A 16227-nucleotide genomic window follows, 5' to 3' on the forward strand; every position below is an offset into this window, starting at 1 on the left:
ATGGATCACATTTTAAGACCAAGTGTCTTGTGTATATCTCCTCTTGCCATTCTGCAGTTGTGAAACACCCTTGTGGTATGGATGGTTATTACATCCATGGAAAAGTGAAGTTAGGAAAGTATTCCATGCAACTTTAGCAGTTCAACAGCTGGGACTGGGGAGAGCCAGCATTGTGTGACTGGCCAGTTCTCCACTGTAGGCCATTTCTGAGAACATCTGACAATGTAGTTTTATAGTATTTGACTTCTAACTTGTCTGTCTGAGTGTATTATTGGTTGTTTCTAAGGATTCTTCCTTCCTTGAGTGCTCTATCCCTTTCCATCTCTCTTGTCCTGTCTGCTGACAAGGCGAAAGCTAGAAAGCAGTGTGGAAGGCAGCACCCTCCAAGTCACAGGTTACTGACACTATGTGTGAGTTCAGGGGCAAGAGGAGAGAAGTCACAGGCCAGCGTAGTCTTTTATTCCAGGAAACTGGAAGAAGGTCCTCACTATTCCTGCTTTTTCAAAAACGATTTAATTTCCAGCCAAACACCTACCTCTAAGGAAACTGGTTGTTTTTTTTCTGGAAATTACCTGTACAGAGCTGGGGTTGTAGCTCTGTCTGTACGGGGTCCTGCCTGCAGCCCAAGAGAGTTGTTGGTGAGGGAAGATGGGGTACATCACAGGAGAAGTCTTCAGGGCATCCTTCCTCTGAGAGATCTCAGGCTGGCTACAGCCATGATGTGCAGCCCCAGGGAATTTTCAGGGATGTGTAGGGACCACCATCGTCCTTTCCATGCAGTTTATTCTAGTGGGTTTTCCACTCTTTTGAAGATGACTAACAACGTGGGAGACTCTCTCCATGCCCACTTTGAGCCATTTTCTGGCTCTGCTCAATAAAACATTCTAGTTAGGATGTATACATTTTAATAAGCCAATTTAACCTCTGGGGTTTGTATGTTCATTTAATGTTTCTCTCCCTTTTTCCTCATGAAGAGGTGCTGCCTGCTCATTGTTTGTAAATAGAAAGGCTCTTTGAGGATGGCTTAAGGGATTAAACTGACCGAGTTTATTTTGTTTGGTCATTAGCATTGTACGGAACACAATATAAATGTGAACATTACCAATCCAAAATGAGTGTTCTGTTGAAATGATTACAACAACAGGAATTGAGTAAGCTCTGCCAGATATATTACTGCATTTTTATTTGTACACACTTATTTACAGTACAGCCATTGTCACAGATAGATTGCAGGACTGGGTGGATGACTGGTCTGGCCCCAGAGGGCATTTCTCATGTGCCTGCCTTGTTAAAGCCCTCAGAGGCCCAGGAGCATTCCTGCATGGCTTGTACCAGGGCATCCCTAGACAAAGATGTGCTGCCAGCTCTATTTCAGCATGTAGCTCCTGGGAGCACCACCATGCCCCTGTCAGGTGAGTCATCTCTCATAGGAATACATTTCACAAGCATGCAGTTCAATTGAAAAATAAAACATTATGGACTCTGGCTAAAAAGACACCATTTTGACCAATATGATACAGAGGTTGTATTGGCATGTCTTGCTCCCTCAGTCTTTCATAAAATCCCTATAGGAGCTAAAAGTAAATGTTCTCTTGGAAGTGTGATGGATGGGGAAAAAAGCATTCTACATTTCAGCTGTTCTTTAGTGTGGATATTATGAGAGGAGATGCCATTGTCAGGTAGAAGGTTCTTAGAAAACCAAACCCACTGTGAAAAATCTCTTTCAGTACTAACATGGAAGCATGAATTTAGTTGCTCAGTGGTTACTCACCAGTTCTGAAAAAAAACCAAAGAAATTGTTTCCAGATTAAATTAGACAAAACAATGTGAGCTCTGTGACACACTGGACCTCAATTTTATGGCAAGAACTTCCAGTTTCTTTGGCAGTTCAAAGCAGAGCTCTACAGTGCACTGAAAGTTTTGTGGCAGCTTCATAAACGTTCCCAAACTCTGCAATATATTGAGCAGTGAGCGATTTGATTACACATATTAAGTAGATTGAAATTGCTCCTTGTATAGAGATTAAATGAGCCTTGATCTGGGGTTTTGGCATGGTGAAGATGGAAGGAGCTTGAGACAGAGAAAGGAATATCTTCTGTATACATTGAAGCCAGAAGACTTGGAAGAGAGGTTTGGGGATTTAATGAATAAAAACTCGCCCTATTTTTTCAGTATTTGCTGTGAGGACTAGTTTTGTCTGCTGTATGATGGGTTGGCTGGAAGTGTAGAGTGTATTCTGGGTAAGCTGGAATATGAATGAGTGGTCTGCAGAAACAAAGGGTTGGGCCCAGGCATGCCAGATCCAGAGAGAGCTATTCTACTTGGATGGATCTCTTCTGGGATGTTGCAGCACATAAGGTAAGGTAGCCATTGAAGCAGTTTCTGGGCAGTGTTTGCTAACATAGATACTCAAAATTATAAGTATGTTGAAGGCTGAAATCCATGTTGAAATGGTTTTCTTCTCTCTTTTGGACCAAGTGGGTTTTTCAGATGATAACTGGCATATTAGCCAGTGCAATTCCAGAGCAAAGAATTTTCATATTTGATTATTTCTAAATATTGAGACCTTTCTGTCATGTAACTCAGTGCTATCATTGGCTTATCTGAACCTTTTGTTGAGGTCTGTAACTGGAGACGAGACCATTTTGGAATTTAATATATTTCACCTGATTAGAAGCAGGGTCCAAAAAAGTCTCCTCTTCTCCACAGTCAAATAAGGAGGGGATGAAGATAAAGCTAGTCCAAGTATTATCTCAGACTAAAGAATACTTTGCTTTTGTTTGATAATGAGACTGTATTTTGTAAGGCCGACTATGGGAACAAAGGTAGTCAGGAGTAACTGGAAGTGCAAATAAGTATGTCTGAAATTGAAGAGTAGCTGGATAATGTCCATCTCATAATAGTCCAAGATATGGCAGAGGAAATTGCAAGTCTGGTAGAAAGGATTTTTCATAACCTGTGAACTCCAGCACTTTATGGTTGGGGGATAATGCCTATAGCACCCCCTGTTACAGAAAGGGAAAAATAATCTGGGCAGCTTATTAGTGGCACCTCAGTTGTGTGTAGAGATTTGAAACAATAGAGAACAAAGAAAGGCAAGTGGAGAATGTAAAAATTAAAAGCAACAGGAGTTTTTCAAAGGTGAATTGTACCAGGTTGGATGGTATTTCTCTTTTACAAGGTAATTCCTCTGCAAAGAAAGTGAAGTGTAGAGATTCAATATAGCTGGGCTTCAGTGCCACTGAGCTGTGCAAGAGTCTGAAAGAACTTGAGGGAGATGGGAATTTGCAGGCAGACTCTCAAGTCTAGGGAACAGTTTTAAGAAGAGGCCACAGAGTTGCCCCTGAAAGGGCAAGGGTTGAGCTGGAGCCACGGTGTTCCTCCTGTAGCATCTGGAAAGTGTTCCTGTTTAATTGTGCCATTGATAACTTTGTCACCAGAGGTCACAGCATGCTAAGTACAGGCTGAGGATACCAGCTGGGCAGCGTTGTTGCCTGCTGAAAGAAGGCTTGAAACAATATCCTGACAAAACCAGATGGACCTTCTGGATGGTGTGTGAGCAGCTGGACAAAGCGCAGCAAGGAAAAGAGCAAGGTGAAGGACGTTAACACCTCAGTACACATTCCTTTGATGAGACATCCTGACGTAACCTCTATGCTGAGTAACAGTTGCTTGCTTTATTAAACAGTCTTTAATTAGGTGATCCCAAGCTACTCTTTCTTATAGTGTGTCAACCGAGTTTCATGTAAAGTTGGCTGGAGTTACTCCAACAGTTAAAGGTGGATCAGGCAATTTGTTCTGGGGGACACTTGTTTTTTCTTCTGCAGAAGTTAAAGGTGCTTCCTAAAACAACTGATTTTTTAAAAATTAAAATTTCTAGATGTTTGGAGGATAGCTTAATAAACACTGGTAAAAATATTTCAATATTAAAAACCACAATAATCTTATATATATGCATACATGCTGGATTTATATTGCCTAGGTAGTACTTTTCAAAGTTAAATAAAATGATGATAAAGCATTTAATATTATCATGTCTCTATTCTCAGCTCTGGCACAGGAGGTAGATTGTTGAGACCTACCTTGCAGTGACTATGACAAGTTAGTGTTGGGCTGGGGAATCACTCCAGAGAAAGCTTTTGAACTTGAGTCACTCTAATTAACTTACACTTCCAAATTAATGTGTCAGCTTATGTGGCATATGTTTCAGAGAGCCCAATCAGCCAGTTTATACTGGCTTTGGGAGTAGACATACAAATTAAAAAAAAAAAAAAAAAAAAGCAGATTTAGGTGCTGAACATCAGGCATCTGATACTACTTTTAATCTGTCTTGCTTTAGTTTCTTCTTAATGTGAGATCCCAAGTTGCAAACCAAGATTATCTTGACTTTTTTCTTTGCCTTTTTCAAGGCAAAATTCTTGTTGGCTTCCATTCAGCAGAGCTTTGGACAGAGCAAGGGCTGAGAATAGAATGATTAAGCCTCGGTCAGAACCTCTCTTGCTTCTTTGTGACTTCCACAACTGCATTCTAAGTCACTCAGATGCACCTCCAGCACCAGGAATTAATCATCTGCTGACAGAGGGAGAGTGAAAAGCCATTAGTTTTATAGGAGCTTTTCCCTCTTGAAATTCCATTGCTGTTTGACTCTTTCTGAGAGATGATGTTGAAACTGAGGATAAATTCAGTTTCAGCATTTCCATACTCTTTGCAGTCACTGCCAGGAAAGTGCTCAAGTCTTATGCAATAATGGCCTGGACTCGTTTCAGCGTTTGCTGTGGTCGTCACGGCACTGTAATGATCTCAGCTCCATACATCCCAAGTGTTGGATGCAATCTGCTTGGGGAGCCTTCTCTGCACAGGGCTGAAACTTCAGAAGCAGTCACAGAATCATAGAAACCCCTGAGCTGGAAGGGACCCACATGGATCATCAAGTCCAGCTCCTGGCCCTGCACAGAACCATCCCCAAGAGTCACACCATGTGCCTGAGAGTGTTGTCCAAACACTTTGTGAACTCTGTCAGGCTTGGGGCTGTGACCACTCCCCTCTGGAGCCTGTTCCAGTGCACAACCACCCTGTAGCTGTGAAACTTTTTCCTAATACCCAACCTCCCCAGACACAGCTTTCTGCCATGCCCTCAGGTCCAGTCCATGTGTTGTATTTGCAGGAACCCTCCCGTGTGGACCAGAAGGATGGAGTGGCTCTACATGCAGCACAGGCACAGCACAGGCACAGCAGTGTTCCCACCCCTGAGGTGCCCTGCCTGGCGCTGGTGGCAGCCTCGCCCAGCAAACAGGCAAGCAGTGCTGCAGGCTGTGGACCCTGATGGAGCAGCCCACAAAAGCTTGCTCACGTTCCTTCACATAGAACAGCCTTCCTTCCTACCCAGTGTCCTGGTGCTCCTGTTGATCCTTTTGCACACACAGGCTTTTTGTACCCCCACAGCTCCTGGGAGATGCAGGTGGCAAGAAGCAGGCTCTTCTTTCATGTGTCCCCCTCTATTGTTTAGAGCACCATCTAAGCACATGACTGGTTTTATTTTAATGTAGACAGATACATGGTGTGATTCAGAATTCACCTTTGGCTCTCCAGTTTTTTAGGGAAGGCTGCCTTGTGTAATAATTTTAAAGAAGTTGCAGTGGTTTCCCCATTCCTCTCAGACAGCTGTGTTACTGCCTGCTCCTTCCAGAAGGAGATGGTGTTGGCTAATGGCTGGAACATTGTACCCTCATCACCTTGTTTATAGCACCTCCCTCTTACTATCCATATGACCTACAGCAGGGGGGCCAAGCTATTTCTTTATCATTTTTACTGTCTGTGAAAGAAGGTTAAAAAAACCACCAACTTTGTGGGATGTTGTAAAGCTTTAATGGCTCAAAAGTGAAATGATCAGGTAAACGATTGCAAATAAATGCTCAGACAGTTATTAGAATTCTCTAATTCTCCTCTGACGCATGATGTCTGGCTGCTTTGAAGTGTCCCTTCTGTGTTTGTTTGGGGTTTTTTAGTAGCTAAATTGCCTTAGCATGGAGGAACAGGAATAGTTCGTGCAAACACAAAAAGCCTGAAAATGGAAAGAAACAGTACTTGTATGAGACAGGAAAAGAATGACTCAGTAATTAGTTTTTGGAAGAGAGCATTTGATAGGGAAAGTGGATAAATTTAAAGGTCAGTCTTGGTTAAAAAATAATATTCAAATTACTTAATCTAATACCAATTTTTCTGTTATTTCATCCCTATATGGCAAAATGCTTGCAGTTATTCAGGCAGCAGATTCTTCCCTTAAGAAATTCAAGAAATCCAAAGCATATTTGCTTCTCCCTCAATGAAGGCATATTTCCACAAACTCTCACCTCTCTCTCCAACCTCAGGGTTACTACATGGAGAGTATAATGGGAAGGAAACTTGATATATTCTTTGTCTTCAAACTTGGAGAATTTTGGTACCCCAAGGAATCAGTACTTTGTGATTTATGACTCCTCTATTTTGTTATGAAGAAATGTTAAACATCTTTAATACGTTAAATATCATGTTATCCAAGTATGGCTGCTGATTGCAACATGCTCGCCCTTTATTCCCTAGAAAAATTTGCCGAATACCTTTCTGTAACTTTCCACACTGCTATCAGCTTTGCAGTGCTGTGCCTTATTTGTATAATTGGAAGCTTTTCCAGTTGTCTGGATAATTGTACCATCTGAAGGATATTACCCTGCTTTGTAGCATGCAGATTCTTCTGAATTGTTTTCTATGTTAATAAAGCCTTTTATTTTCCTATTAAAAAAATCTCCAAACCCGATTTAAACTAGATGCATAGAATGTTCTTCTCTTCTCAGAGGGGTCCCACACAGCCCTTGACTGCGCTTCCATTAACACCAAGAAAAATTCCTTTTCTGCTTGAAAGGGAGTAAGTGATAAAGTGCTAAAGTGCTGTTGGGGTGTTGGTGATAGTATCAAGCTGCACAGCATTTTTAACAGATAATACTGAAACATGAGGCAAACCCACAAAAAAAAAAAAAAAAAAAAAAAAAAAAAAAAAAAAAAAAAAAAAAAACCCAAAAAAAAAAAAAAAAAAAAAAAAAGAAAAAGAAAAAAGAGAGAGAAAAGACTCAAAATAATTTAAACTGAAATGTTGTGTAAGCCAATGACAGGACACCAAGCCAGGAATCAAACAGGTCTGTGCTCTGTTCTCCCTTTTGCCTGGAAATCATGTTCCAAGTCAACAGTTTAGCCAGGATGCAAAATGACCTTTTTCTTAGGAGACAGTGAGTGAAGCTGTAAGTACTGCAACTAGTTGACTGTGGAAATGTTGCTTGATTGTCTCAAGGTGCAAAGTTTTTAAGTGTTATCTTTACATTATGTCTAATTTAAAATTCCAAGCTGACTGGTAAAAAGAACATTTGCTGCTCAGTCATGTCACTTCCTTTAAATTTCTTTTCAATTTGCATTTGGTTATTAGAGCAAAAATTAATATTTTTAGAAGTTTGGGGTGAAAAAAACCAAAATAATTATCAGGATAGTACTATATTACTGAATCATAACTTTGCTCTTCCAGGAAGGTTCGTGGCAAGAAAAGGACACGGGTATACTACTCCAGGGAGGTGGCAGTGGGAAGCCTTTCTCCTTTCCTTCATCTCATAGAAACAGACTTTTAGATGCATGGTAGGTGTCACTTTCTGCAAGAAGGAAAGAAATCACCTGAACAGAGAGCTGAGCTGAAGCCTAGCCTTTGAGCATATGGGTTTTGTGCAGCCTCTCAGCCTGAGCCCTGGAAGAAGATGTGTAAGCTTGAGCAGCTTGAGCCTTCACAGCTGATTTCTTCAGATTCTTCCACAAATGCAAATTCTGCTGGTCGGAAATCGGAGGTCTAAAAAGTCTGCTTCATTTTGCTTAGTCTGAATAAGTGATCTCTTGCTTTTCAAGAGCATGGTGACTTGTCATTCCAGTACAGTAAAACAATGCTGTTGCTTTTCTCTAAAGGATGTAAAAAACTGCAGTGACCTAAAAGCCTAGAAGGTGACAAGTCCTATGAAAATGAAAAGATGAAAACAACAGAGTATTGCAAATCTCCTTTTGTTTAGTTGAGAAAACCTGTTTAGGAGCCAGAAGGTGCTGCAGTAGTACTGGAGGCTTAGATTTCAAGAACAGAAGTTTTACACATTTACAGAAACTTTTAGCATGTGCTTTTGTCCCATTGGAACAGCCGCTGGTATATGTGTTGAACAGGGATTGGATTATACATGTTCTCTAAATTAAGTACATGCTTAACTGCCTGGTTAGATCAGGGTCTTAGTGGTCTGGATATGATGAGAAGTACCTCAGATCCAAGGGTGTGCAAACAAGCTGGAGAATTATATGAAGAAATCTGAATTCAGGATGCAACAGATTAAAATTCCTCTGAAGAAAGATATGCAGAAAGCAAGTAAAAAACCAATGTGACTTCACAAGGGACCACTCAAAAAACCTGAGGTTAGAAAATGAACTCTGGAAATGGAAAACAGAGAGAGGTGGCAGCTACACAAGAACATAATCTAAGTTACTGCTAGCAGGAAAAAATGAGAGTTAAAAGCCATGATGAGTTAAAACTGGGCAAGGCAAAGCAATTCAGGGATGAAGAGGGGCATTTATAAGCATTTTAATGGTACCATGTGCAAATATGAAATGGCCTGATAATCACTGAGAGGAAAGTAACCCAAAACCTTCTACACCGCAGATACTTAATTTCCTTTTCAAGCTATGTTAGCAGCCAGATAGGAGTTTCAAGTAAAGTATCTATTGATCAAAACAGAAGAAAGATGTCTCAAAACCTTAAACATCAGCAGATGGAAGTGTGTGCATCAGACAGTCTCCAGTGTATAAAGAAACAAGCAATAGGGAAAATCATGGGTAAAAAAAGATGAAGAATACTTGTACTTTCTTGAAGCTTGGGACCCCTAAAAATTTCGTCCAAAAATATCACTCCTGCCAAGGCTGGTACAGCCTTCCAAGAGTACTCTTCTGCCTAGCATGGCTATGGCTCCAAAATGAGTCACAAGTTGCTGTGGGGAAGTTGTTTTTTGACCACTTGGAATATGTGTCAGTGAACCACTTGTGATAGCATTTACGGCTTTCACAACTCTGAAGTCACAAAGCCCTCTGAAGCATCCCTGGGATCCCACACCGAATTTCCATCCAGTTGTCTCGTTGTTTGCCATCTCTTATGTGGCTGTCAGCATGACAGCATTTTTCAGATAAATAAAAAAAGTACATGGAGACCAGTTGGAAGAGCAAAACTTGGTATGTAGAACCCTGTGGCCACCGAAGTAACAGTGAAACACGGTCTCTGCATAGTTCATGTGCTCATGGCTTCAATGCAAATGTGTGTCCTGGTGTTTCTGCTCCTTTCTCTGTTCTTCAAGAAGTCTTCAGGCATGGCAACACACAGACAGCCACACATCCACCCAGCACCAGTGAATGAGGGAGCTAGGAGCTCTGGGGCAAGGAGGTGGCCCAGGAGAACAAAGACTAAATAGAAGGTGGGTGAGGGTGGAAGTGCTTTGGCAGGGAGGACACAAGGAAGGGTAGGCTGGGCAGGGAGGAGATGTGTATAGGGTGGGTTAGGTCTCCAGTTCAGGTTGGGTTGGGAGCCATGCTGATGTTTCTCAGGACTCTTAGATCTAAACCCAGCACTGCTGGCTTGGGGAGGCCTGAGGGGGCCTGGCCAAGGAGGTGGAAGAGAGAGACCTGGATGAAAACAAGCTGAAGTATAGCATGTTGAGCCAAGGCTGTGAGAGAGACCCACAACTGCCTTAAGGATCTGCAAAACAGTGAGATTTCTGAGTTCACAATTTCTCTGCTAGCAGCAGATGCCTGGGGAGGTCACTGGCAATTAACATGTCCACACCCCAGGAGAGCTCTGACAGCCTACTCAGGTCGCTCTTTGCTTCTCCTTGCTCAGATGCAGAAGGCTGGCAGTGGTGTAGGCAGTGGAGATCAAGATGATTTGCTGCTCATTAGGTAGTGCCATCCACCCTGTGTGTTGAGACACAGAAAAATGTACTGCTTGGTAATGGCATTCAGGGCCCATATGTGCCTGGAAGTTGTACTTGCAAGGGCTAAAATTAAACAGTGTGGATGATTTTAGTTCTGGGTTTCTTGAGCAGTATTTTGGGAGAAACCTTAATATCCTGTTTTGAACAGAGATTTCTGTGCCTAATTTCCTGGCTTTACTTCCCTACCACACACTTTCTGCATGCTACTTGAGTGGAACTATTTCCTCCTGAACTCCCTCCTTTCAGCTGTGCCACTCTGCTTTGGAGTATGATCTTTCTCAGCACCTGAGTCCAGCAAGAAGCACCAGCAGGGCAGAGGAGACAAGGCAGGTGTGTGACCTTGTGTGTCAGCTGTGCCCAGCATGGGCAGCAGCCCTGAGCAAGCACAAGGTGGACCTGGGACAGGGCATCCCTTAGTATCTGCAATCCATACTGTTACAGAGGTTTTCCAGTGATTAAACCTCAGGCAGATTTGTGACGTGGGAGAAGGTAGGAGTAGGATAAGTAGGATAAATGGGAGTATTTTAGCTGTAGATATATTGACTTAAGTAAGCAGGTGTCTCTTGTAAAATGCCAGTAAATGAGAATATGTCACGTGAAGCCTGATGTTCTTACCATATATACTAATAACAGGGAAGGGCTGCCTTTGAATATTTGTGGAGCCGCAAAGGGCAGGGTATATAAATTCAGGCTCTGCTGTGTAACATGCTGCTTCCATGGGCTTTTGTTTCAGCATCACCACTCAGTCTTGGGAGTGAGCATATGGCCAAAAATTAATTTAAGAAATTGAGGAGTTCATGGCTCTGCAGCTTGCTGTTGGCAGTGCAGCGTGGTGCAGCGCATTGGTGGGGATAGCAGCTCTTGGTTACTCCCCATTTTGGTCTCTCAATGATGGGCTCATTCAGCTCACATCCCACCACTAGGCAGAAGTGGCTTCTGGTTCTCTGCTGCAGCACTCAGTCATCTCTGTGAGATGCAGGTCCTGGAGCCTGTAAAATATAACCCTAGGTTTTATACATTGCTGAGAGGTTTATGAGGCCATCTGTCTTGAACCAATGACATGGCACAAAGTTGTTTCTTCAAAAATTAGGCAATATTTTCATAAATATAAACTGTGGTATGAGTTTCTGCATTTTGCTATTTATCTGTTCTAGTGAATAAGGAAATAATTTTATAAAAGTGACAGTAGAGGAAAAATTCAATGCATTGAATTAAGAATAGTTTTGAGTTTCTTTCAGTATGCATACTGAAATGCTGTTGCCTGGAGTTTGCAAATTATGGATTGCAATTTGAGGCTTTTAGTAGTGTGTTTACATGCTGTCTACCTACCTACCTACCTGCCTGCCTACCTTCCTGCCTGCCTACCTACCTATTCATCTCCAGGAGCCAAAGCAAAGCTTATCTTGTTGATGCTGATCTCACTTCATTTTTCATTTCACTTTGATCTGTTTAGGATATCTTTGGGCTCTCCTCTTTCCCAGAGAGGAGTGTTTAAAGGACTTTAGGAATACTATGTAAAATTCATTAAATAAATCCTGAGAGGTAGAGGAGTACAGTTCTCCCAGTTATGATTAAGGAACTGAGATGTTTTTGTAGAAATAAATGGGATTCAGGTGCTAAATAGTTTCCAGAATTGGCCTGAGAGGTTTTAGGCTATTGGGACTGGCTGATATGCATGTTGAAAAGCATTGCAGGAAAGCTGTATGAGCAATGTGTTTTGAAATGTGATACTAAAAACTCATCCAAGGACCAACGTTCAACACTGCAAACATTATCGCATTCTTATTTTAACAGTTCAACAGACATTGTGGTTCTATTTGGAATTTTATATTTGGCTTTATTTTTGGTTGGTTTTATCTTGCTCTGTCTTAAAAACTGTCAGCTTACTAAGTAATTAATTCACTCAGCATGAGTTGATTTTACAGTGATAGAAGTATCAACAAGGACTTTTCTGCCAAGACTGTGGTGGTGTTAGATGCTGTCTAACTCTCTGGGTGAAAGTATGTGTCACAGCAAACTGAAAAACTGGGATCTAAAGGTAAAACTTGAATATGTATGGAAGCATCTAGAAAGCAACTTTTTCCAGACATGCTGGATGTTTCTCAAGTACATGTCATACAGAGAGACATATTTTTCTCTTGAAAACCATGCACATACTACTGACTTTACCAGTTGACTTGGTTGTGTACTTGTGAGAAGAGATTGATCTACAGATTAATTATTTCATGGTTACTAAATGTTCATTGATAATGACTGAAAGACCAGGAAAGAGGTGAAGTTTTGTACCCTAGGGCAAGAGGACAGGACATGCCTAGAACAAGGTGGAAAATGCACCAGCTTAGAAATGAAAGCTGCAAGAATAACAACAAAATGTTAAGGTGCTAACATCTTGTGGCAGTATTAAAAGACAACTTAAATCAAGAACAAACATTGTTGTTTTTTATATAAGATAATGCACACGATAAAGCTTTTTTCCCTGTTGTTCATTTTTATTGAGCAGTTGAATTTCTCAGGAGAAAGAAGCACATGGGGATTTTGGCATTGGTGTGCCACTTTATTTTGTTGATCCAGTTATAAGTGCAGTGCAAAACTGTGTTAAAAAGCTGCAGGGTCCCACTCATGGAAAACATGGTAACTGGTTCCTTGTGAAGGCTGACTCTTCCAGGCAGGACCAACACAGCTCACAGGGATATAAATGTGCAGCACTGAGCCGTCAAAAAGGGATTCCTGAGAGCAGCTCAGCCTTCAGCAATATGCATACTAAGTAATCCAAAACTCTTGGGCTTGCAAAAGCTACTTTTTAAAATTGGTCTCATTGACTCTCTTTATTTGCATACCTCAAAAAATACTGTTTTACATGAAGAAGATGTTAACAGAGGTTCTCTTCTTTGCTGATTAGAGATTTATGATTTTGGATATATGTTACAATACTTTGTGGTTTTCTATTTTTGGTTTTTTGGCTTAACCCAGGCCAATCAACTCAGTCTCTTGAGGTAACAGAGGAACTACAAAATATCACTTAACAGCAAGCAAAATGAGTGCTATACAATACCATGGTGGATGATTTTAGTGAGTTCCCATCTATGAATTCATTAGACTTCTTGGAAGCAAAGCAACTTTGTCTTGAAAATAAAAGCAAGTGTCCACAAAGGGCACCAAATCTCCCTAATCTGGCAATTTTAATTTCATTTTTATATTCTTAATAAATGTTCACAGAGTAATAGTGATTGAGTTCCTTTATACTTCAGACTACAAATTTCTCAGTGAACCATTCTCTGGAGGTGTTGCAGAATGGGTTTATTTTAATTGAAAACCGTGCTGGGAAGCGTGGGATGTTTATATGCTCAATTCAGATTTTCTGCCTGCAAGGAGCCGCCGTATCCTCAGCATAACCTTTTGCTTTTCTCCTTCCCTATCCCTGTGGTGGGCTGCCCTCCTGGAGGTGCTTTCCCACGCATGGGGAAGCAAGGATGGCTGTCCCTACAGCCATGGTTGCTTCTGCTCACCCTGATTTGGCTTCTCCCCCTCGCTGGTGCACTCCAGACTCTCTCAGCTGCTTTCCTTGCCATCCCACTGTACTCCTCAGGCCTGTCTGCCTCCATGGGCTCCTGCAGCCCAGCTTTGTGCTGCTGTTTAAATGTACAGAGGCAAGCCTGAGTGCCAAGGCCAAGTGTCAGGATCATAAAGCAAAAAGTTAGAGGGATCTCTGTGCACAGCAACATGCAGCCTGGAAAGATATAGAGATATATCAGAATGCTCATTCCTAGGCTACAAACAACTAGCATATACAGAAGAAGGAAAAATTTCAATCTTAAAAGAAAAAAAAAGGTATCCCAGGAGTAGGAATATTTCAATCTGCACATTGATAATTTTTTACAAGCTGACATTTATAAGCAGTATTTTTGACAGATTACTGAAATCTCATCTCTCATTGCACATCCTAACTCTGCTCTTCAGCTCCTTTTCTGCCTGAGGTGCTGGTGGGTCTGCAGTGCTGAGCAGCTGGGGATGCTCCTGCTGCACCAGGGTTTGTTTTGGTCTCAACACCCTCCAATGCCATGAAGGAGAAGCCCACCTGCCCCCTCCTCCGGGATGGTGTCCCTCAGTGTGCAGGCAGAGTTCATCTTCCATGTGCTCACTGGGGCTGGCACTGGGCAGCCCCGCTCCAATGCAAGCAGGACAGGGATTGTCACACCCAGGTACCAGGAGCTGCGTGGAGAGAGCTTGCCATGCTGCTGGGAGGAATTTCAGGCTTGGTTTTGCTGTGATTGGTTATGAAAATAAAGCAAAACTAAGCAGGTTATTTTCAGGAAGGAAAACAAGTCCACACTGAGGGTTGCTGTGCCTAGAGTCCCAGTGGCTGAATTCCCAAATGTTCCTGACTCCACAGGGATATCACTGGCCCCTGGTGCCTTCATGGCTCAGGAGCTTATGGTATCTCTAGCTGAGCACCAGGACTTCGCTGGGACTTGGGAAAATGTCTGCTTCTTGCTGAGATGGAAAATAACTGGGATAGCCCTTCAGTCGTGATCATGCGGACATTACATCGTCCCCTGTGGCGGGTGGAGCAGGGCCACAATGGAGCAGGGCCATGGGGCACAGGTGCTGGACAAGCAGCCCCTCTGGCCAAGGTGGCAAGTGCCCAGTCAAAAGGAGATCATTCCACTGACTGACCAGAGTTCAGTGTAACCCCTGTTAGGTTTCCTTTTCTTAGAAAGATCCTGGATCACAGATAAATTCATGTGTAGGGAGGCAGATCACTGGGGAGTGATCCGAGGGGCTTCAGGGATGAGCAGAATGCTGCTGAGCCCTGCTGCTGCTTGCTGGGAGCCAGGAGCAACCAGGAAGGAAGGATCCACACTGAACTGATCCACTGTGTGGCCAGCACCCAGATCCAGCAGCCTATGGCCAGGAGAAGGTAAACACTGTGCAAAATTGCTTCTGATCTCTCCTTGTCGGTCCCAGGGTGCCAGCAGCCACCTCAAGCAGCAAGCGCCTTCTGCAAGTGCTTACCAAAAGGTCCAAATGGAAAGATAGTGTATGTAATCAGGGAACCCAATGTATAGGTGGAAACCACCAACCTCAGTTATAACCTGGGCTGGATTTCTGTTCCACAAAGAGTTTTTAAATTATGGAGCAATTTCCAAAGTCAGCAATAAAAAGCGCTGCATATCAGCTGAAGAGAAGATAGACAAATTTATGGAAAATGAGGAAACCTGAGCCACTGGCTGGATTTCTGTGGTTGGGAATAGATGCTGAGATATCAATGTATTGTATGATATCTGTATTACTTACTGTCACAAATGCAGGTTTAGATGGACCATTGCTTCTGGCTCTGACATACCTATGCTTTTGTAAAAAACAATTGCTTCCATAATACAGGAAGCAACAATGGAATGATAAAATCTGAGTATATTGGAAACAAGCATTCTGTATGAAACTTGTGGTTTGCTGTCCATTTTGTAAGATTTAATCTTCTCTCTACAGCAGGGATTTTTTGGCAGCTCTGGTGATTCCACATTATGTTTGTGTATGTTTTGCTGTAGGGTATAACCTCATTTTTGTTCCTAGTTTCAACACAAAGGATGGAATAAGTAAATATGAGTGCATGTAAAACACACACACAAAGATGCATATGCATATACACATATATGTGTTTAGCAGTAGGTATTTGTGAAATCTGATGACAGATGGTTCTATGACACTGTGAACATTCTACAGACTACAAACAGCAATTTCCTAGTGTGCATAAGCTTAAAGGTTTTTGAAAAAACCTTTGGGGACTGTAACAGACCATTTTCTGGTATATTGAGTTTCTGATTAGATTTCATTGTCTGTTATTTTTCAATGCAGCTTGCCTTATTCCTTTCCATTCAAGCCTTGCTCTTTGTGACAGTTAATGAAGCAGGAGCTTACTTGTTCTGGTCTGTCTTCCTTAGGTGAGCTCAAAGCACTGAGGTTTTTGGTGATCTGATCCATTTTAAACCAGTCCTCCTGCTGCAAGGAAGACTGTGATGTGGCCCTGGCTAGGACACCAGCCAGCAGCAAGCAGTCAAGGATAGCATATCTTGACATGACACTTTTTAACCACAACAGGCTCCACGTGAGCTGTTGGTGTCACGGCTTGGGAGATGGAGGGCTTGTGTTAACAGGTCTAAATTGAGATGAAGCTGTATGCCCATGGCATACCTGGGAGACCCAC

The sequence above is a fragment of the Onychostruthus taczanowskii genome, unplaced genomic scaffold (genome assembly GCF_017590055.1).
Source record: "Onychostruthus taczanowskii isolate IOZ18803 unplaced genomic scaffold, ASM1759005v1 scaffold12, whole genome shotgun sequence".
Lineage (NCBI taxonomy): Eukaryota > Metazoa > Chordata > Aves > Passeriformes > Passeridae > Onychostruthus > Onychostruthus taczanowskii.